Below are 25,222 nucleotides of genomic sequence, written 5' to 3'. Positions count from 1 at the left end.
GAACACTATTAGACACATTAGACACTATTAGACACATTGGACACTATTAGACACATTAGACACATTAGACACATCAGACACATTGGACACTATTAGACACTATTAGACACTTAGACACTATTAGACACATTAGACACTATGAGACACTATTATACACTATTAGACACATTAGACACTATTAAACACATTAGACACTATTAGACACATTAGACACTATTAGACACATTGGACACTATTAGACACTTTTAGACACTGTTAGACACTATTAGACACTATTAGACACATTGGACACTATTAGACACATTAGACACTATTAGACACTATTAGACACATTGGACACTATTAGACACATTAGACACTATTAGACACTATTAAACACATTGGACACTATTAGACACATTAGACACTATTAGACACATTAGACACTATTAGACACTATTAGACACATTAGACACTATTAGACACTATTAGACACATTAGACACTATTAGACACTATGAGACACATTGGACACTATTAGACACTATTAGACACATTGGACACTATTAGACACTATTAGACACTATTAGACACTATTAGACACATTGGGCACTATTAGACACTATTAGACACTATTAGACACATTGGACTCTATTAGACACTATTAGACACATTAGACACTATTAGACATTATTAGACACATTAGACACTATTAGACACTATTAGACACATTAGACACTATTAGACACTATTAGACACATTGGACACTATTAGACACTATTAGACACTAATAGACACATTAGACACTATGAGACACTATTAGACACTATTCGACACTATTAGACACTATTTGACACATTAGACACATTAGACACTATTAGACACATTGGACTCTATTAGACACTATTAGACACTGTTAGACACTATTAGACACTATTAGACACATTGAACACTATTAGACACATTGGACACATTAGACACATTGGACACTATTAGACACTTAGACACTATTAGACACATTATACACTATGAGACACTATTATACACTATTAGACACATTAGACACTATTAGACACATCAGACACTATTAGACACATTAGACACTATTAGACACATTGGACACTATTAGACACTTTTAGACAGTGTTAGACACTATTAGACACTATTAGACACATTGGACACTATTAGACACATTAGACACTATTAGACACTATTAAACACATTGGACACTATTAGACACATTAGACACTATTAGACACATTAGACACTATTAGACACTATTAGACACATTAGACACTATTAGACACTATTAGACACATTAGACACTATTAGACACTATGAGACACATTGGACACTATTAGACACTATTAGACACATTGGACACTATTAGACACCATTAGACACCATTAGACACTATTAGACACATTAGAAACTATTAGACACTATTAGACACTATTAGGCACATTAGACACATTATACACTATTAGACACTATTAGACACATTAGACACATTAGACACTATTATACACTATTAGACACATTAGACACTATGATACACTATTAGACACTATTAGACACTATTAGACACTATTAGACTCTATTAGACACATTGGACACTATTAGACACATTAGACACTATTAGACACTATTAGACGCATTAGACACATTAGACAGTATAAGACACATTGGACACTATTAGACACTATTAGACACTATTAGACACATTGGGCACTATTAGACACTATTAGACACTATTAGACACATTGGACACTATTAGACACTATTAGACACTATTAGGCACATTAGACACATTAGACACTATTAGACACTATTAGACACATTAGACACTATTAGACACATTGGACACTATTAGACACATTAGACACTATTAGACACATTGGACACTATTAGACACATTAGACACTGTTAGACACTATTAAACACTATTAGACACTATTAGACACATTGGACACTATTAGACACTATTAGACACTATTAGACACTTAGACACTATTAGAAACATTAGACACTATGAGACACTATTAGACACTATTTGACACATTAGACACCTATAGACACATTAGACACTATTAGACACATTGGACTCTATTAGACACTATTATACACTGTTAGACACTATTAGACACTATTAGACACATTGAACACTATTAGATACATTAGACACATTAGACACATTGGACACTATTAGACACATTAGACACATTAGACACATCAGACACATTGGACACTATTAGACACTATTAGACACTTAGACACTATTAGACACATTAGACACTATGAGACACTATTATACACTATTAGACACATTAGACACTATTAGACACTATTAGACACATTGAACACTATTAGACACATTAGACACATTAGACACATTGGACACTATTAGACACATTAGACACATTAGACACATCAGACACATTGGACACTATTAGACACTATTAGACACTTAGACACTATTAGACACATTAGACACTATGAGACACTATTAGACACTTAGACACTATTAGACACTATTAGACACATTGGACACTATTAGACACTATTAGACACTATTAGACACTATTAGACACATTGGGCACTATTAGACACTATTAGACACTATTAGACACATTGGACTCTATTAGACACTATTAGACACATTAGACACTATTAGACACTATTAGACACATTAGACACTATTAGACACTATTAGACACATTAGACACTATTAGACACTATTAGACACATTGGACACTATTAGACACTATTAGACACTAATAGACACATTAGACACTATGAGACACTATTAGACACTATTCGACACTATTAGACACTATTTGACACATTAGACACATTAGACACTATTAGACACATTGGACTCTATTAGACACTATTAGACACTGTTAGACACTATTAGACACTATTAGACACATTGAACACTATTAGACACATTGGACACATTAGACACATTGGACACTATTAGACACTTAGACACTATTAGACACATTAGACACTATGAGACACTATTATACACTATTAGACACATTAGACACTATTAGACACATCAGACACTATTAGACACATTAGACACTATTAGACACATTGGACACTATTAGACACTTTTAGACAGTGTTAGACACTATTAGACACTATTAGACACATTGGACACTATTAGACACATTAGACACTATTAGACACTATTAAACACATTGGACACTATTAGACACATTAGACACTATTAGACACATTAGACACTATTAGACACTATTAGACACATTAGACACTATTAGACACTATTAGACACATTAGACACTATTAGACACTATGAGACACATTGGACACTATTAGACACTATTAGACACATTGGACACTATTAGACACCATTAGACACCATTAGACACTATTAGACACATTAGAAACTATTAGACACTATTAGACACTATTAGGCACATTAGACACATTATACACTATTAAACACTATTAGACACATTAGACACATTAGACACTATTATACACTATTAGACACATTAGACACTATGATACACTATTAGACACTATTAGACACTATTAGACACTATGAGACACTATTAGACTCTATTAGACACATTGGACACTATTAGACACATTAGACACTATTAGACACTATTAGACACTATTAGACACATTGGGCACTATTAGACACTATTAGACACTATTAGACACATTGGACACTATTAGACACTATTAGACACTATTAGGCACATTAGACACATTAGACACTATTAGACACTATTAGACACATTAGACACTATTAGACACATTGGACACTATTAGACACATTAGACACTATTAGACACATTGGACACTATTAGACACATTAGACACTGTTAGACACTATTAAACACTATTAGACACTATTAGACACATTGGACACTATTAGACACTATTAGACACTATTAGACACTTAGACACTATTAGAAACATTAGACACTATGAGACACTATTAGACACTATTTGACACATTAGACACCTATAGACACATTAGACACTATTAGACACATTGGACTCTATTAGACACTATTAGACACTGTTAGACACTATTAGACACTATTAGACACATTGAACACTATTAGATACATTAGACACATTAGACACATTGGACACTATTAGACACATTAGACACATTAGACACATCAGACACATTGGACACTATTAGACACTATTAGACACTTAGACACTATTAGACACATTAGACACTATGAGACACTATTATACACTATTAGACACATTAGACACTATTAGACACTATTAGACACATTGAACACTATTAGACACATTAGACACATTAGACACATTGGACACTATTAGACACATTAGACACATTAGACACATCAGACACATTGGACACTATTAGACACTATTAGACACTTAGACACTATTAGACACATTAGACACTATGAGACACTATTAGACACTTAGACACTATTAGACACTATTAAACACATCAGACACTATTAGACACATTAGACACTATTAGACACATTGCACACTATTAGACACTATTAGACACTATTAGACACATTGGGCACTATTAGACACTATTAGACACTATTAGACACATTGGACACTATTAGACACTATTAGACACTTTTAGGCACATTAGACACATTAGACACTATTAGACACATTAGACACATTAGACACTATTAGACACTGTTAGACACTTTAGACACTATGAGACACATTAGACACTATTAGACACATTGGACACTATTATACACTATTAGACACTATTAGACACTTAGACACTATTAGAAACATTAGACACTATGAGACACTATTAGACACTATTTGACACATTAGACACCTATAGACACATTAGACACTATTAGACACATTGGACTCTATTAGACACTATTAGACACTGTTAGACACTATTAGGCACTATTAGACACATTGAACACTATTAGACACATTAGACACATTAGACACTATTAGACACATTGGACACTATTAGACACATTAGACACATTAGACACATCAGACACATTGGACACTATTAGACACTATTAGACACTTAGACACTATTAGACACATTAGACACTATGAGACACTATTATACACTATTAGACACATTAGACACTATTAAACACATTAGACACTATTAGACACATTAGACACTATTAGACACATTGGACACTATTAGACACTTTTAGACACTGTTAGACACTATTAGACACTATTAGACACATTGGACACTATTAGACACATTAGACACTATTAGACACTATTAGACACATTGGACACTATTAGACACATTAGACACTATTAGACACTATTAGACACATTGTACACTATTAGACACTATTAGAAACTATTAGACACATTAGACACTATTAGACACTATTAGACACATTAGACACTATTAGACACTATTATACACTATTAGACACTATTAGACAAATTAGACGCTATTAGACACTATTAGACACTATTATACACTATTATACACTATTAGACACTATTACACACTATTAGACAAATTAGACACTATTAGACACTATTAGACACATTAGACACTATTTGACACATTAGACACTATTAGATACTATTAGACACTATTATACACTATTAGACACTATTACACACTATTAGACAAATTAGACACTATTAGACACTATTAGACACATTAGACACTATTTGACACATTAGACACTATTAGATACTATTAGACACTATTAGACACATTAGACACTATTAGACACTTAGACACATTAGACACTATTAGACACATTAGACACTATTAGACACTTAGACACTATTAGACACATTAGACACTATGAGACACCATTAGACACTATTAGACACATTAGACACTATTAGACACTATTAGACACATTAGACACTATTAGACACATTAGACACTATTAGACACATTGGACTCTATTAGACACTATTAGACACTGTTAGACACTATTAGACACTATTATACACATTGAACACTATTAGACACATTAGACACTATTAGACACATTGGACACTATTAGACACTATTAGACACATAGACACGATTAGACACATTAGACACTATGAGACACTATTATACACTATTAGTCACATTAGACACTATTAGACACATCAGACACTATTAGACACATTGGACACTATTAGACACATTAGATACTATTAGACACATTGGACACTATTGGACACATTAGACACTATTAGACACTATTAGACACATTGTACACTATTAGACACTATTAGACACTATTAGACACTATTAGACACATTAGACACTATTAGACACATTAGACACTATCAGACACTATTAGACACTATTAGACACATTAGCCACTATTAGACACTATTAGACACTATCAGACACTATTAGACACTATTAGACACATTGGACACTATTAGACACATTAGATACTATTAGACACATTGGACACTATTGGACACATTAGACACTATTAGACACTATTAGACACATTGTACACTATTAGACACTATTAGACACATTAGACACTATTAGACACATTAGACACTATCAGACACTATTAGACACATTAGACACTATTAGACACTATTCACCTGACGCCACTCTTCCGACGACACTCGCCATGCACCGCATGCCCCGCAGTGATGGACCGACACGTGGCGAGTGTCAAGGCCACCACAAGCAGCTTCCCACGTCTCACGTCACATTCGTCTTTCCCGCCGCCCGCAAACACTCGAGCCAGGTGTGCATGCCAAGTGGTCACGGCGTTTTGAGAAAATTCCAAAATTCGGCCAATCGGGCGGGGATGGGTGCCGTGGAGAACACGGAATGGGGGCACGCGACCTTTGACGGCGATGGATCGATGCGTGAGAGTGTTCTGATTTCCCAGTGATGCCCAATCAGAACAGTTGGACACAGGTCGAGAGCTGGGACAATTGAAGCATTTGGCGGGACCCCGGGGTCCCGCAAAAATCAGGTCAATAATAATTATTATTTTTCAGTCCGCCCCACTCGTGATGCCGACATCAACGCGCCGCCCGCCCGTAGACTCGCGCCAACAGCAGCAGCAGCAGGCGGCGATCACCACGATGGGCGCCACCCCACCGGCCAAACGCAAGCCCCGGGGGGCGTCCGCCCGCAGTCGCCCTCCGGTCAGCCGTCGACCCTCAGCTTCTTTGCCAAGGCGAGCCCCACCGCCACCCCCCCAGGCAGTGAATTTAACGTGCTTGTGTAATTTTTCAACTTTTTACGAAACTTAGTGTCCCCGAGTAGCTCTCGACGAGGCCAATCGATTGACCACTAGAGTTTTGTTGTTGTCGGTAAGGCGACAAGACTCGTGTCGCTACGCGGGTTTGTCCTACCCCGGGGCAGCGATGGAACCCCGGGGTCCCGCCAATTGCTTCAATTAGCCGACGCAGTCCATTCATTGACTGAACGGTATTATCCATTATTTGTTATGGTTGGTGACGCGGCCACGTGGCGGCGCGTCCTTCAGCCGCTCAACCGCTCCCTAGCGCGCCGTCAGCCAGCGGCGTGCTAGAGAGTGGGGTGAGCGCCACGTGGCTAGGGGCAGCGAAGCCGCTTAGGCGGCGTGCGTCCGTAGTGCGAGTGAGAAGAGACGAGAGACAACCAACTGTTCCGACGATTTATTCATAAACGATTCAAGTTCATACCGCGTCGGAGCCACTCGTTACATACGCAATGAGATTTAGAATAGAGATGCACGCCAGACATAGATGACATTGATTTGCCCTTTTCTTTTGACTTATAATGTGCGACTCAAATTTGAGCCGATGGTTGACGCATTCCCAAATGTTTCACGAATCGCCTCCAGCCACTCGGGGCCCTGACCATTGGCTTGGTGGGCTTTATGCTTTATAGTTGTTGCCACCACCGACCGCAGATAGGGCATAAGGTAAAGCACAGGAATTTTTCCCAAAAGATTTCAGTGAAGTCAGCTGGCCCAGGGTGTCATCTGCTAAACGCTTACAGTTAAAACTGTCTTTAAAAAATATATTTTCCCCAAATTCTCCATCATGACCCTTTATTCATGGAATTAGCACCTCACTATCCGTTATATATAAAAGACGATTTCCTCCATTGACTTCTATGCCTTCAGGATCATGTTGCGAAATGGCAGCTTCAATCTCTTCTTGCGATGCAAAGAGATCTACCACCAATTCGCTGTCGACTTGTACGCCACAATTCATTCGATTAAACCCACCAGATGACAATACATACAACATTTTCTATCCTCTCCAAGAGTTACAAATTTAAAAGCTGTCCTCATATAAAACAAATACGCCCTGTGACTGTATCACACAACCAAAAAACATAGTAAAATACACACATTGACCGATTTCATTTGCAGCATTCAATTATTCCAAGAAAGATAGCATGCTCTTAACATTTGATTACCGAGACCCGTACGAAGCCGGATCATTTAACTAGTTATATATAAAACGTACAATATATACAAACGCTTAAAAACCATATACCACCACCATTAAACATTGTCATCACAATATTTTTTCACTTGATAACTTTCTTATCGGTTATTAAAAAATATTATCTAATTACACATTTTAAAAAAAACACACACATTGTATTTCTTATAAACCATTGGGAGGGTACATTTTAACAATCAAATGCTTGCGACAATCAGCACCAACCTATACTGTGAAAGGCACCATTGTCAGAGCCGATGCTATGAAGAGAACAACAGCTAAGTGTAAAGTTATTCCCGTACTGCGACGACAAACACCTTTTTTTATATAAATTATGAATACTGCCACTTGTGAATATAACACCCTTTATCCAGGAAAACCCCACTAGTGTTTGGTAATCCCATTGATGAGTGCTATGATTTTCAGGATAAGTTGGACACTAAAGCCTTTCACTGAACCAATGAGAGATGCCTTGAACAGAATAATGGATTGCCCCCCCCCCCATTGCCATATCAATGGGGGGGGGGGGGCGAATATTTCATAGCGAATATGATTATGGCTTTTCTCTTATGTTAAACATAATGTTGATGTGCCCTGACATGTCTACCTGGACTTATTGCATTTGGAAGCACACGTTATTGCACAGCACCAGGCACTGAACCCAGCCATTATTGCCTTCCAGGATTTGTGAGACGTGTACATATTTAAATATTTGATGGATCGCAGTTATGCGCCAGATGTTGCGCCATGGCGCTTGGTTGTACAGCAGAAGCAGGGGGAGTAGCTGACTCTGATGCGGCTGCCATAGTTCATGAGCTCCCATGCCCTGACGCAGCGAGATTTAGTAGATCTGGTGTATTGGCCAAGAATCCTGAAGAGGCCCTGCTGGAATAGAGGACTATGGACTGCAGTACTTTCACCAGGAAGCAGCAGTAAAGATTTTGAGCCGGCAGCGTGAGTGTATTTTGTTTTTGTTCCAACCAATTGTGGCGAATTCATAGTGGTCTCAAGATTTGCCCTTGGATCGAGGAGTAGGCACGTGATAGGAAACTATTCCTGACCTATGATGACGCTTGAGGTGTACGTGGGCCAGATGGAATGAATACCTCCAGTCCACCTGGCCATTTACATATATTCAACCATTGGTTAGCTTCAGCAGTTCTCTCGGATTCCATATGGATGTAGTCATTGGTACCTTCAACTTTACGTGCAAGGTAAGTATTACCCTTTAAAAGATTACTGATTGCTTCAGTTTCTGCACAATTGCCAAACTCCCAGTATACTTTTTGTATATTTTCTACCATTGTCTCCGGACAAGGCATGAATGTGCAACTCGTGAAGAGTGTCACGCATCTAGAACACGGTGGGCACTCGTCAAGTTTCAGATTCAAGTCGTTGTGCTTGTAGGCCTTGGAGGTCACCGTTGGAGGGAATTTTAAAATGCCACTTGCATCTGGGTTGTTTCGTGCGAATGTGACAGCTTGTGCTACGAGTGGATGCCAGTTAAACAGGCAGTTGAGGGCCAACATTATTTTTGACGCTTCTTTTCCTGAAGAGCTCAAGGAGGCTCCCCAGAAAGGCATCGGTGGGGCATTTATAATGTCGTCGCCTTGCTCTTCATCACAGAAACAACTTTGTGATACTACAGTGGCAAAAAAAGGCAGTTTTGGCTTCGTTGGGGAATAAGGCTTCAGAATTCTTTCAGCAAGGCCCTCCAGAGTCGTCTTGATGGCATTGCTGTTTCCAGGACCTTCAGCACGCACGACCTGTGTTCAAAACATATTATGAGAGGGATGGGAGAGTTGATAACGTTACCACAAGTTTAGTTTCAGAACAATGTACAACAAATAACCAGTTAATGTTAGCTCAGATTCTGAATATGTGTGAATGCTTCAATAGCCAAACTGTTTCGTGGTATCTTCTGAAACCCATTAACCTCGTGCTGCCAACAGCTCTGCAGAACCTTTAGCTTTACAAGATAATTATATACACACTCACCATCTCTAGCAGAATCGAGTATGGTGTTGTCCTTGGCACGTGGGTTTTGAATGCATCCGGGGTTGCTGACGAGCGTCTGAATGTCTCAAGTACAGGCATGTCTGCAGGGTTTACGGTGGGTTTGTGGATTTGTCCAAGGAATAAAATGGAATGCCGAACCTGTAAAACATACATTCGGTTTCGCATTTTGTACGTTTAAGTGTTGTCCCACATTTGGCACGGTAGTATTAGCTTAATATGTTAGGAATAATTGCTAAATGGATACTTAAGAAACCCATGTATAGATGCAAAGGCAATAAACCAGTTTTGGGTCCTTTTAAACGTAATTTGGAATATACATTGCATACGAAGTTTCAAACTATACCATATGAAATTATTGTTAAATGTACACGTTTTTAACACTTTCAACATAACAATAACCAACAGGGGCATTCTCAAAAGCCCATTCTCGTATGCGCTATGTAATTTTGGACTGGTTAATATCTTTGGTTAGTTGGCCATTGTTTTCTTTGTTGATATTGTTGCCCTACCATTTTGACCTTATTTCAATGAAATATGCATTTCACATCCATAAGCAAAAAGCTAACTTATTAAACTTTATTCGAAGCTTTCGTGACTGCAGGAATTACTCTTTGGTTCTTTCGGTAAAGTCACGTATGTCTCGTGTGTGTCTCTCTGCATGTGTGTCTGCCTATGCTGTTCCCGTGTCTGTGTTTTATCATTCATTATTACCTGATGATGGTTGCTTGTGTTGCAGCCGAAACGTCGTATTCTATTATTATTTTATTTTCTACGTGACTTCACTGAAAGAACCAAAGAGTATCATTACACTTGTTTACCCAGGAAACCTCACCGAGCCCCATGACTCTTTTTTTCAGGATGATTCCTGTCAAGTTTTCTAATTGGGAGTAAATGATTGATGTCTATATTCTAATTGAGTAATGTTTCAAGTTTGGAAAATTTGGACCACAACACGGACACACAGTTGCCTAATGTTGCGAATGACATCACAGGACCTTTCACGTCCTCTGCGAAGCAGATGGCGCGTATTTTTATTTTTGCAGGCAGTATTAATCAGGGCGGCCGCTGGACTTGAACCGTGAACCTCTGCAACGAGCAGCAAACCCGCAACCACGAGGATAAGTCTCCACCCTAATCAAACTTGTAAAGGATTGGATCACCCAAATAATACGTTGACTACACTTCCAGGTCTTCTGTGGCTTTACAACACAGAGGACTATACATAAGGTAGGCTGATATTGCTTTAGCAAAGCATTCTAAATGCATCTTAACCCTTTCCCATTCCGATGACGTACGCGTACGTACATCATCTGTATGTCATTTATGCGGCACAGAATTGGAATAAAAACCTCAAACAAAATGTATCAGTACCGAGGCTCCTACAATGCCATGCGGGAGGGCGTTTGGCACAGTTTGGCGCCAGGGATCATAGAGTGTGGTCGTGTCGCTACAGTTCTCTGTGGTGAGTACTGCGTCTTTAAAAACAACGGTGGCTACGCCTCTAAAAAATTTTTAACGCTCATCTGCTTACCGAGATTCAGCGGTGAACGAGACAACCCAACCAGCGACTTGCAGTCGCCTTGCAACGGGGAAAGGGTTAATGAGGAAGTAGCAACGTATCTGTTCATGCTTACCTCATCGAGGTACTTGTGGACATCACTGCGCTCGAGTTTTTTTTGGAGAATTGATGCCCTTCCGTAGTCTGACATTTCTTTAAAGAGGGCAGTGTATGTCCGACGGAAATACTCCTTAAAATCTCCGATGTAATTGAAACCGCTTCTTTTCTTCGTCGTTTTGTTCCCTCCTCTGCAAATTATGAAATATGCACACCGCATTTTTTTTTTAAAGATACCAATCCAAAACATTTATTTAGATTTTTAATGTTGAAATATTGCATTATATCTCCATGCACATTTCATACCATTGAACATTTACGAAGACAACATAATTCTCCACGTCAATGACTTTGCGTACAAGGCTCCATCCACACTCTCAGGTTTCCTTCGCAATTGTGCGACTGTATATCATATGAACCCCTAACCTGTGACCCATATGTGATGTAGCACATGTTTTCACCTGTGGGCTACCACATTTGTCATCATCAGAAGCAGCCATGGTCAATCTACTGCTGGATGAAGCCTCCCTAGGCCACTGATATATCTCGAGATCCTGCGATGTAATTATCCATCCAGCACATGCACATGGGCCAATTTCATTATTCCATCTCCTCAAAGGCTGCTTACCCACTCGGGATGTGTTCCATCGCATCAACATGTCTTTATAAACTAACGTTTTTGAAGTACACGCAAGTACAATGCAGTAGCTCATTGCTTATGTGTGGTACCAAATACTGTTTGTGCCTTAAGATGTTTCATTTGCCGTCACGCATGCTTCCTTGCTGAATTTAAAAAGTTTCAACGCACTCTCAGATGCGTTTTCGGGTTGTACCGTGTGTTGTTCAGCATCATGTCTGACGATTTGCTCCTTGTGCTGACAGCTGCTGCGGTGGCTAGGAGATGTTAACTACCTCGCCTGGTATACAGGAGGTCGTGGGTTCGATCCCAACCCTGACGCCTGCTGCTTTATATTTGGAGTTTGCATGTCCTCCCCATGATCGCGTGGATTTTTCTCCGGGTCCTCTGGTTTTTCCCTCCGCATTTAGAATCAACATGCGTTTAAAGAGTGTTTGTCTGCTTATAAATGTGAGCTATCATTTGTGGCAACGTCGCTTCTGAAAGAAAACGATATAGCTCCGTGCGCCTTACCTGGTAAAATAATAAAAAAAAAATCCCCGTTTGAGTTAATTTTTTTATTTAAAGCTTTCGTGACTGCAGGGATTCATATTCTTGGTTCTTTCGGTAAAGTCACGTAGAAGGGAAACAATAAAATAATAAAAAAACATAAAACAATAAAATTCTCACGACGTTTCGACTGCAACACAAGCAATCATCATCAGGTGTGAAAACCACAGCAAGAAAAAAAAACGCCACTTTTTTTCAAATTTTCTAGTTGTGGTTTTCACACCTGATGATGATTGCTTGTGTTGCAGTCTAAACGTCGTGAGAATTTTATTGTTTTATATTTGTATTATTTTATTGTTTCCCTTCTACGTGACTTTACCGAAAGAACCAAGAATACGTTTGAGTTTAGTTTAGTCTCCTCGAAATAACGTGGACAGAGGTATTTGGCTGCTATATGTTTCCACGCGGTAAGCCAAATCGTTGGGCTCATCACTTGTGGCAAGATCGCTTCTGAAAAGGAGCGATATTGTTCAGTGGGCCTTGCCTGGTAAAATAAAAAAAAATTAAGTTCAGCTTCTTCAGGAAATGAGTGGAGAAGCTTTCTGTTCTCCAGTGCACTTGGCAGTATGAGGGAACGTTGGCCAAGTTGCTTAAATACTTTTTTTTTCTCAAAATGACAGCATAAACATGCCTACACAACAAGGTAAGTGAATCTAAAATCTCCTTCTACCCCAACCCATGTAGACTCCCACGGCAGCACGTTTGGAAGTGTTGGAGGATACTTTTCGATTTAAAGGTTTCGTGACTGCAAGGATCCATCTTCTTTGGTTCTTTCGGTAAAGTCACGTAGAATGAGAATAAAATAATAAAATAAAACAATAAAATTCTCACCACATTTCGGCCACAACACAAGTGGCCTTCTTCAGGTGAAAGGGACAGACCTGTTGTGACGACAGAGCTTCAATAAACGCTGTTAGGATTCGTAGCGCCCTTTTAAGCTGCTTGAGCGAAAGTCAGGCACCCAAGCAGTATAATTTAGCATTGAAAAAGGTTGAGGAATTAGCTTGTGACTGGTCACAGAAATGGCTATGTAAATTCAAAGCTTACACAACCACAGAGGCACCTAGTACAAATCAAACAGGAGAATTTAGCATTGAAATAGCTAAGGGGATTAGCTTGTGACTGGTCACAGAAATAGCTATATTAAAGTTTAAGCCTACACATCCACAGAGGAACCTAGTACTGGTCACAGAAGTAGCTTTGGTAAAGTCAAGGCTTGCACATCCACAGAGGTACCTCGTACATGGACGCCAATGGGTGCTGCAACAAATCAACTATCATACAGTAAACTGATGTGAAAAAACCTAAGTCTAACTTACATCAATATAATAAATGTGCTCAATATATTCTTCAATAAGCTGAGCTATTAACAGCAACTGGGTATACACTACACTATATAATGAATACCACATGGTAAACCAATGAAAACGGAAATATAAACTACCTCAATGTTATCAATGAACTCTATATATTCTCCAAACAGCTGAGCTACCAACAATAAGTCGTAATATATCACAATGCTGTATGGCGAAAAATGGGTGGATTCTTATCCTCAACTTCAGCACCACGGAAGGTACGTGCTCCGTTCAGACGGACGAGTCATCCATGGTCGGAACGGAGGAGGGAGGAGGGAGACGGCTGCGAGGCGCTGTTATACTCCATGTTGTACGCCATACCATTGACCGTGGTGTGAGAGGTATTAAGAGTCATTGCCAGCGAAAGAGCTGCGGTCTGAAGGTCATCGTAAAATACAATTAATTAAGAACCGAAATGGTTTAAAACATCTTTCCAGTGGTTACTAAACCAGAATCCATCTTCTCGGTTGAAATTGTCTCTGTGCTTGTATATGTGGATGGCCTCATGAACGAATCTCTCATGGTAGCCGGTTGGCTTGCAAAGAACCTCCGTCTTGGAGAAGTCAATGTCATGTGAGCTCACTGAATTATAACAGTGATCTGCCACGGCAGAGGAGTTCGTTCTGCCGTGTTTTAAGTCTGCTTTATGTTCGCGGATGCGGTCCGAGATATGTCGTTTGGTTTCTCCAATATAGTTACTGCCACAGAGGCACTTTAGTTTGTTAACGCCCGGGTACTGTATGTCTGGAACAGCATCTTTTACAGATGGAACCAGATCACGGATTTTATGTACTGTGTTGAATCGGACCTGGATCTTGTGTTTATTCAGAATTTTGGAGATCTTTTTAGTGACCCCTGCAATGTAGGGCAAGGTGATGGTTTTGAGTGGCTCCACAAAAGGATCCTTAATGAAGTATTAAAGCTTTCGTGACTGCATAAAATTTCTCATTGTTTTTTTCGGTAAAGTCACGTATGTAGAAATACAATAAATTATATTAAAACAAAAAACAATCACGACGTTTCGATCACAACACAAGCGATCTTCATCAGGTGTCAAGAACAGATCACAGAGGTAAATACAACAAAAAGATGAGAGACGAAAATTCAACAAACCTGAAAAAACATTATGTGAAGCACATCCAGTCAGGCCAACAACACAGTTAGACACTTCCTGACGGACCACGAATTTCAGAAGTGTTAAATTTCGTGTTCAACCTTTGGATTGCACATACCAGCATAGATATAATGAAAAATACGAGGTACACGGTCAGTAGAAATACATATACAAGTCCACCAAGAGGTAAAGAGGGAGGAAAGACGGACAGGGAGGAAGATGGAGAGAGAGGGGGGGTCGGAGGGATGAACAGAAGCTTAAATAGGAAATACGGTTGCAGGGGGGGAGGGGCCAGAGCGAGAGCGGCAGCTCAAACACGCACATCTTACACATACAAAACGGCAGCTCAAAAAGGACCACCTCTTGTAAATACAAAACGGCAGCTCAAAAAATGACCACCTCTTGTAAATACAAAACGGCAGCTCAAAAAAGGGCACATCTTACACATAATTACAACGTTAACTTTCATACTTTATTATCACACTTCTACGGGGAAGTTACCGTTGTAATTATGTATAAGATGTGCCCTTTTTTGAGCTGCCGTTTTGTATTTACAAGAGGTGGTCCTTTTTTGAGCTGCCGTTTTGTATGTGTAAGATGTGCGTGTTTCAGCTGCCGCTCTCGCTCTGGCCCCTCCCCCCCCCCCCTCCAACTGTATTTCCTATTTAAGCTTGTGTTCATCCCTCCGCCCCCCCCTCTCTATCTGCCTCCCTGTCCGTCTTTCCTCCCTCCTTACCTCTTGGTGGACTTGTATATGTATTTCTACTGACCGTGTACCTCGTATTATTCATTCTATCTATGCTGGTATGTGCAATCCAAAGGTTGAACACGAAATTTAACACTCTTCTGAAATTCGTGGTCTGCCAGGAAGTGTCTAACTGTGTTGTTGACCTGACTGGATGTGCTTCACATAATGTTTTTTCAGGTTTGTTTAATTCTCGTCTCTCATATTTTTGTTATATTTACCTCCGTGATTTGTTCTTGACACCTGATGAAGATCGCTTGCGTTGTGATCGAAACGTCGTGATTGTTTTTTTTTTATATAATTTTATTGTATTTCTACATACGTGACTTTACCGAAAAAACCAATGAGTAATTTTATGCAGTCACGAAAGCTTTAATACTTTATTATCACACTTCTACGGGGAAGTTACCGTGGTAATTATGTGTAAGATGTGCCCTTTTTTGAGCAGCCGTTTTGTATTTACAAGAGGTGGTCATTTTTTGGGCTGCCGTTTTGTATTTACAAGAGGTGGTCCTTTTTTGAGCTGCCGTTTTGTATGTGTAAGATGTGCGTGTTTGAGCTGCCGCTCTCGCTCTGGCCCCTCCCCCCCTCCAACCGTATTTCCGATTTAAGCTTCTGTTCATCCCTCCGCCCGCCCCCCCCCCTCTCTCTATATCTGCCTTTCTGTCCGTCTTTCCTCCCTCCTTACCTCTTGGTGGACTTGTATATGTATTTCTACTGACCGTGTACCTTGCATTTTTCATTCTATCTATGCTGGTATGTGCAATCCAAAGGTTGAACACGAAATTTAACACTCTTCTGAAATTCGTGGTCCGCCAGGAAGTGTCTAACTGTGTTCTTGACTTGACTGGATGTGCTTCACATAATGTTTTTTCAGGTTTGTTGAATTCTCGTCTCTCATCTTTTTGTTGTATTTACCTCCGTGATTTGTTCTTGACACCTGATGAAGATCGCTTGCGTTGTGATCGAAACGTCGTGATTGTTTTTTGTTTTAATATAATTTTATTGTATTTCTACATACGTGACTTTACCGAAAAAAACAATGAGTAATTTTATGCAGTCACGAAAGCTTTAATACTTTATTATCACACTTCTACGGGGAAGTTACCGTTGTAATTATGTGTAAGATGTGCCCTTTTTTGAGCAGCCGTTTTGTATTTACAAGAGGTGGTCATTTTTTGGGCTGCCGTTTTGTATTTACAAGAGGTGGTCCTTTTTTGAGCTGCCGTTTTGTATGTGTAAGATGTGCGTGTTTGAGCTGCCGCTCTCGCTCTGGCCCCTCCCCCCCTCCAACCGTATTTCCGATTTAAGCTTCTGTTCATCCCTCCGCCCCCCCCCCCCCTCTCTCTATATCTGCTTCCCTGTCCGTCTTTCCTCCCTCCTTACCTCTTGGTGGACTTGTATATGTATTTCTACTGACCGTGTACCTTGTATTTTTCATTCTATCTATGCTGGTATGTGCCATCCAAAGGTTGAACACGAAATTTAACACTCTTCTGAAATTCGTGGTCCGCCAGGAAGTGTCTAACTGTGTTGTTGACCTGACTGGATGTGCTTCACATAATGTTTTTTCAGGTTTGTTGAATTCTCGTCTCTCATTTTTTTGTTGTATTTACCTCCGTGATTTGTTATTGACACCTGATGAAGATCGCTTGTGTTGTGATCGAAACGTCGTGATTGTTTTTTTTTAAATATAATTTTATTGTATTTCTACATACGTGACTTTACCGAAAAAAACAATGAGTAATTTTATGCAGTCACGAAAGCATTAATACTTTATTAAGGATCCTCTTGTGGAGCCACTCAAAACCATCACCTTGCCCTACATTGCAGGGGTCACTAAAAAGATCTCCAAAATCCTGAATAAACACAAGATCCAGGTCCGATTCAACACAGTACATAAAATCCGTGATCTGGTTCCATCTGTAAAAGATGCTGTTCCAGACATACAGTACCCGGGCGTTTACAAACTAAAGTGCCTCTGTGGCAGTAACTATATTGAAGAAACCAAACGACATATCTCGGACCGCATCCGCGAACATAAAGCAGACTTGAATCACGGCAGAACGAACTCCTCTGCCGTGGCAGATCACTGTTATAATTCAGTGGGCTCACATGACATTGACTTCTCCAAGACGGAGGTTCTTTGCAAGCCAACCGGCTACCATGAGAGATTCGTTCATGAGGCCATCCACATATACAAGCACAGAGACAATTTCAACCGAGAAGTTGGATTCTGGCTTAGTAACCACTGGAAAGATGTTTTAAACCATTTCGGTTCTTAATTAATTGTATTTTACGATGACCTTCAGACCGCAGCTCTTTCGCTGGCAATGACTCTTAATACCTCTCACACCACGGTCAATGGTATGGCGTACAACATGGAGTATAACAGCGCCTCGCAGCCATCTCCTTCCTGCCTCCTCCATTCCGACCATGGATGACTCGTCCGTCTGAACGGAGCACGTACCTTCCGTGGTGCTGAAGTTGAGGATAAGAATCCACCCATTTTTCGCCATACAGCATTGTGATATATTACGACTTATTGTTGGTAGCTCAGCTGTTTGGAGAATATATAGAGTTTATTGATAACATTGAGGTAGTTTATATTTCAGTTTTCATTGGTTTACTATATGGTATTCATTATATAGTGTAGTGTATACCCAGTTGCTGTTAATAGCTCATCTTATTGAAGAATATATTGAGCACATTTATTATATTGATGTAAGTTAGACTTAGGTTTTTTCACATCAGTTTACTGTATGATAGTTGACTTGTTGCAGCACCCATTGGCATCCATGTACGAGGTACCTCTGTGGATGTGCAAGCCTTGACTTTAACAAAGCTACTTCTGTGACCAGTACTAGGTTCCTCTGTGGAAGTGTAGGCTTCAACTTTAATATAGCTATTTCTGTGACCAGTCACAAGCTAATCCCCTTAACTATTTCAATGCTAAATTCTCCTGTTTGATTTGTACTAGGTGCCTCTGTGGTTGTGTAAGCTTTGAATTTACATAACCATTTCTGTGACCAGTCACAAGCTAATCCCTCAACCTTTTTCAATGCTAAATTATACTGCTTGGGTGCCTGACTTTCGCTCAACCAGCTTAAAAGGGCGCTACGAATCTTAACAGCATTTATTGAAGCTCTGTCGTCCCAACAGGTCTGTCCCTTTCACCTGAAGAAGGCCACTTGTGTTGTGGCCGAAACGTGGTGAGAATTTTATTGTTTTATTTTATTATTTTATTCTCATTCTACGTGACTTTACCGAAAGAACCAAAGAAGATGTTGGAGGATACGTTTACCAAGCGCTGTTCAGCGTAGACTTTAACTTCGTTTTAAATGGTTTAGAGTGGCACTACATCGTGGGCAGTGCAAAATATATTGTTGTACTGTACTATGCTTTGATGTGCATGCTGCACAGCTTATGGAGGCCCCTTATTCAGCAGTGCAATAACCAAATAAACTGTACGTGGAATTCTCTACCGTTCAGCTTTTTTGCAGTTTGGATTTTTTTGTTGTTTAAGTTGTGAAAGGAAACATGATTTTTTCCACACTTGCATCGCATGCGCACAATTTAACCGAAAGAGTGACGACCCCTTTTGACGCAACATTTCTTACGCTGTGTCCATCGCCGTCGTTGAGTGTTATTCCGTTGTTCTCTTCGTCTTCAAAAACCTGAGGCAGCACCCTGCAATGTGCACAAGACCGAACACACCGTCAGCACCTTGGGAGAGAAAACAAATATCTATGAATTAGTTCCGCGGTTGAATTATTTCGTCATTGCACCCTCCAGAGTTGCAAGCGGTTCAACCGAGCAATTCTCGGGCACAACCGAGAATGGGCGTCTTTGATGCCACTGCAAGCCATTGCGATTACCGCCGACAGTGCCACGCAGCGGTGTTAATTCTGGTCACGAAAATAGTGGCCAAAAAATATTTGTCATCACGAGGAAAATGCACCGACCACGATGATTGCGACTGCCCACCAGAGCATGACTGACGGTGAGACATGAACAGGTCTGAATGAAAGTCGCCGAGTAAAGATGCTGATTGCGACTGCCCACCAGATCATGACTGACGGTGAGAAATGAACAAGTCTGAATGAAAGTCGCTGAGTAAAGATGCTGATTGCGACTGCCCACCAGAGCATGACTGACGGTGAGACATGAACAGGTCTGGATGAAAGATGCTGAGTAAAAATGATGTCACAAGAGACAGCAGTGCACCGAAGAAGCCCAACGATGGTAATTGGCGGGACAGTCCATGGCTTACAAACATTTACTGAGGTCCACAATAGAAGTTTTTTGGATTAGATTGCATGAATGTCAATGTGTCGTTAAACCCACCACCACCCGACACAGCCAATTAGTAAGGGTTGTTACGTAAACAGAACGTGGCCAATTCGTCACTAGTGCAGCACACCGGTGTGTTGGAGAGTCAAGCCACAACATTTACAATCCGAGTACGACGTTTCGCCAGCAATTACAACTAGCTTCATCAGGCCGACAGCCAGATTTGTGTGTTAAATTTACTGAGGTCACCCTTTTGCCTTGGAGAGCGATAGAGTGCACACCCGTCCAACATTTAACGAAGCGCAGAGAAATTTGTCTGACCGCTTGAGTCGACTACTCAAATGAAATGTGCAGGCAAAGACTCGACTAACAACGCACGGCTGCCACCCAATGAAAGGATAACTATGACTAAAACATAATAATCACCACCTTGTGGAAAGATAACAGCGGTTGTTATTTGGATATACTGGGTCCTGTCATAGCAATGTGGATTTTTCACCAGCGGCGGTTCGGACCGAGGAAGGGCAGTGAACTCTTACGGAGTGATCATCAAAAAAAAACAACACGGCAAAGTATTGGTCAAACTAAATTTTAAAAACTTGATTTGAAGCTTTCGTGACTGTAGGAATGACTCTTTGGTTCTTTCGGTAAAGTCACGTAGTTGTATTCTAGATTTGAAGCTGTTGTGTCTATGTTGTGTGTCTCTGTGTGTCTCCGTGTTGTCTCTCTCTCTGCTTGTGTGTCTGTCTGTGTGTTTGTGTTGTGTGTCTCTCTCTGCTTGTGTGTCTGTGTGTTTGTGTTGTGTGTCTCTCTCTGCTTGTGTGTCTGTCTGTGTGTTAGTGTTGTGTGTCTCTCTCTGCTTGTGTCTGTCTGTGTGTCTCTGTGTGTGTCTCTCTCTGTGTCTCTGTATTGTCTCTCTCTGCTTGTGTGTCTGTCTGTGTGTTTGTGTTGTGTGTGTCTCTCTGTGTCTCTGTGTTGTCTCTCTCTGCTTGTGTGTCTGTCTGTGTTTGTGTTGTGTGTGTCTCTCTGTGTGTCTCTGTGTTATCTCTCTCTGCTTGTGTGTCTGTCTGTGTGTTTGTGTTGTGTGTGTCTCTCTCTCTGTGTGTCTCTGTGTTGTCTCTCTGCTTGTGTGTCTGTCTGTGTGTCTATGTTGTGTGTCTCTCTGTGTCTCTGTGTTATCTCTCTCTGCTTGTGTCTGTCTGTGTGTTTGTGTTGTGTGTCTCTCTCTGTGTCTCTGTGTTGTCTCTCTCTGCCTGTGTGTCTGTCTGTGTGTTTGTGTTGTGTGTGTCTCTCTCTGTGTGTCTCTGTGTTGTCTCTCTCTGCTTGTGTCTGTCTGTGTGTTTGTGTTGTGTGTCTCTCTGTGTGTCTCTGTGTTGTCTCTCTCTGCTTGTCTGTGTGTTTGTGTTGTGTCTCTCTCTGTGTGTCTCTGTGTCTCTCTGCTTGTGTCTCTCTCTGTTTGTCTCCGTGTCTGTGTTTTATCTCTCTCTCACATTTAGCAATCATTGAAAGAACGCAATCAACCAGGTAGGGTGTTGACTGTTATGTTAGCCGACTCTCTGTGTGGTATTTCATTGTATTTCTAAGTGTATTCGGTTTGTTTTCTCTTTCATTTGTACCTGATGATGATTGCTTGTGTTGCAATCGAAACGTCGTATTCTATTATTTAATTTATTTTCTTTCTACGTGACTTTACACCTAAAGAACCAAATAATAAATTTACAAAGCCATATATGTCTACATATTAATCTGGAAAATTAATGATCAAACACACGGACTTCCGTAACACAACCAACAATCAATTTGACTTCCTTAACAATGACAAAGATCCCCCGTATAGCCTTAGCAGACTGGAGGGGCAAGTGCAGTTAGCGACCACCTATAAAGGCGGTGGCCAGCACCACGCCCGGCCGCCTTTGTCTCCCCAGTGGCGATGTTTACACACCGCACCGGGCACTCAGTTGATGCTGAGTCGACCTAGGGGAGACGCAGCACCACCGTTCCCCGCTTCGCAATGACACAACAGCAACAACAACACAGGATGTCACCACGACGCTTGTGCCAGGCTATGTGCACGTTGACACACGCACACACACACACATAAACATGTACAATTAACACTCAAGCGTTCAGAAGGGTGCAGAAAGCTATACATGCCTTGTTCTCGTGGTTCCTTGTAAATGGATGGTGGACAAACTTTGAGGAAGTCGCTCTATATATATGGGGTGGTGTGTGGGTGGTGGTTTGCTTTGGCGGAACGAGTAGTGTCTCGTTTCGGAGAAGTGACGGGAGAATTCGTCATCGTTATTGTGAACGAATAAGTGACGACGTTCCCACGGGTTTCGTTCGAGCTGTAAGCTTGTGTCTTCCATGAGATGGCGCCTCTCAACCGGCGCACTTAAAAAATTAATGATTAAAGTGTACGGAGCATCACGAATTCGTGATCGCTGGAACGCTCAAGGCAACGAACGTTTTTTTAAAATAATATTCACGTCAACACCGTAATTATAATATTCAAATATGCTCAAAATGTGCCCCCCCCCCCCCAATATATTGCTATAAAACATTGCTATGCTATGTAAATAAAAATAACACTTGGTTATACCTTGGCCACAATATCTGGATTTGTCTTCATATAAATAAATGCATAGATTTCTGTTTATATGATTGTGGTTATGGTTGTACTTTATTAATCCCTAATCTCTGCCATTACATACAATGAAACAAGAAATGGTACAAAAGAAAAAAAAACAGAGCAATGTAATACAATACACTATTAGACATTATTGTAAAAAAACATATCAAAAGTCCATCACATGTGCTATGAATTTTTTTTTAATGTTTTAGGCAGGAAATTAGTTTTCAAATTTAGATATTTTTCTGGGTTGGGATCCCCAGACACCCTGGAAGATTTGGACCCCCCCCAATGTTGACTCCATGGCTACGGCCTTGATTCACGTATTATACTTTAAAAAAATAATCGCATCCGCACAAACCATTTGATGCAATTCCCACCACTTATTGAACAATCTGTGTTGCGTATATACATTGTTATTTTTTTTGGTGTGGCTTTCACATAAGCCCTCTTGGGTTTCCAACCTCACCTGCGCACTTTTTTTACCTTGTTTTTTTATTTTGCACTGTTTGTCTTTCACTTGGTCTTTTTTGTGCGAATAATAAAAGCAAATTCAATGTCATCCCCGTTGTGCAATTGGCATCACGGCGTGAGACAAAGGACCCGCCAGGATCTCTCCCTGAGCAGTGAGATCCTTCCGTGTACAAGAACCCCGCATGGAAGTGGACACTACAGATCTACCTCTGAGACCTGCTCCATTCCCCCACGGGGCAGCGCCATCCTCCCTACTCGCTCTGCGTGTCATATTGTTGTGACGTTCATCGCACGGCAGTCGACGCGATATGTTTCACTTATCAGGGCTGTAATTTATAAAAAAATAAGTGCACACTCAAATGTAATGTGATGGCTGTTTCTGTGTCGTCATTGGTGACCGGAGCAGAGACCATTAACGCACTGCTGCACTTGAGAACCAAGTTTGGTTCGGGCAACTGAAACCTGCAATGAAAATCCAGGAGATAAGCGGTGCACTCTGGCCCACGTTGGCCATCTTCCCAATTATTTCTTAGTCATTATCCACAGGTTGTACAGGCCCGGCCCAACCACCACCACCACCACCACCACCACACCTCACGGTCCTGCCTAACAACCACCACCATCGCACCTCATGGCCCTGTCAAACCACCACCACCACCACCACCACGCCTCATGGCCCTGTCAAACCACCACCACACGATCCTGTCCCAAACACCACCACACCTCATGATCCTGCCCAACAACCACCACCACCACACCTCATGGCCCTGCACAACCACCAACACCACCACACCTCATGATCTTGCCCAAACACCACCACCACCACCACACCTCATGATCTTGCCCAAACACCACCACCACCACCACACCTCATGATCCTGACAAACAACCACCACCACGCCTCATGGCCTTGCCCAAACACCACCACCACACCTCATGGCCCTGCCCCAACCACCACCACACCTCACGATCCTGCCCAACCACCACCACACCTCATGATCCTGCCCAACAACCACCACCACACCTCATGATCCTGCCCAACAACCACCACCACCACACCTCATGATCCTGCCCCAACCACCACCACGCCTCATGGCCCTGCCCAAACACCACCACGCCTCATGGCCCTGCACAACCACCACCACCACTCATGATCCTGCACAACCACCACACCTCATGGCCCTGCCCAACCACCACCACTCATGACCCTGCACCACCACCACCACCACCACACCTCATGATCCTGCACAACCACCACACCTCATGGCCCTGCCCAACCACCACCACCACTCATGACCCTGCCCCAACCACCACCACGCCTCATGGCCCTGCCCAAACACCACCACGCCTCATGGCCCTGCACAACCACCACCACCACTCA

The 25,222-nt window shown here is 41.1% G+C and overlaps 1 long non-coding RNA gene across 1 annotated transcript; it reads right to left on the bottom strand.

Annotated features, from left to right (window-relative positions):
* Positions 1–7,592: 7,592 nt before the first annotated feature.
* LOC116950784 (uncharacterized) lies at positions 7,593–23,142 on the bottom strand. Its single transcript, XR_012946468.1, has 5 exons — positions 22,890–23,142; positions 20,063–20,132; positions 12,062–12,233; positions 10,407–10,565; positions 7,593–10,174 (listed from the first exon to the last, which is right to left on the bottom strand). It is a non-coding gene; the product is annotated as an uncharacterized LOC116950784 (long non-coding RNA).
* Between the last annotated feature and the right edge of the window lie 2,080 nt (positions 23,143–25,222).

Source organism: Petromyzon marinus, chromosome 40, assembly GCF_048934315.1.
Source record: "Petromyzon marinus isolate PM22_M1 ecotype Great Lakes invasive population chromosome 40, UKy_Petmar_22M1.pri1.0, whole genome shotgun sequence".
In the NCBI taxonomy this organism is placed as follows: Eukaryota; Metazoa; Chordata; class Hyperoartia; order Petromyzontiformes; family Petromyzontidae; genus Petromyzon; species Petromyzon marinus.
This window is presented reverse-complemented; position numbering and strand designations above follow the sequence as displayed.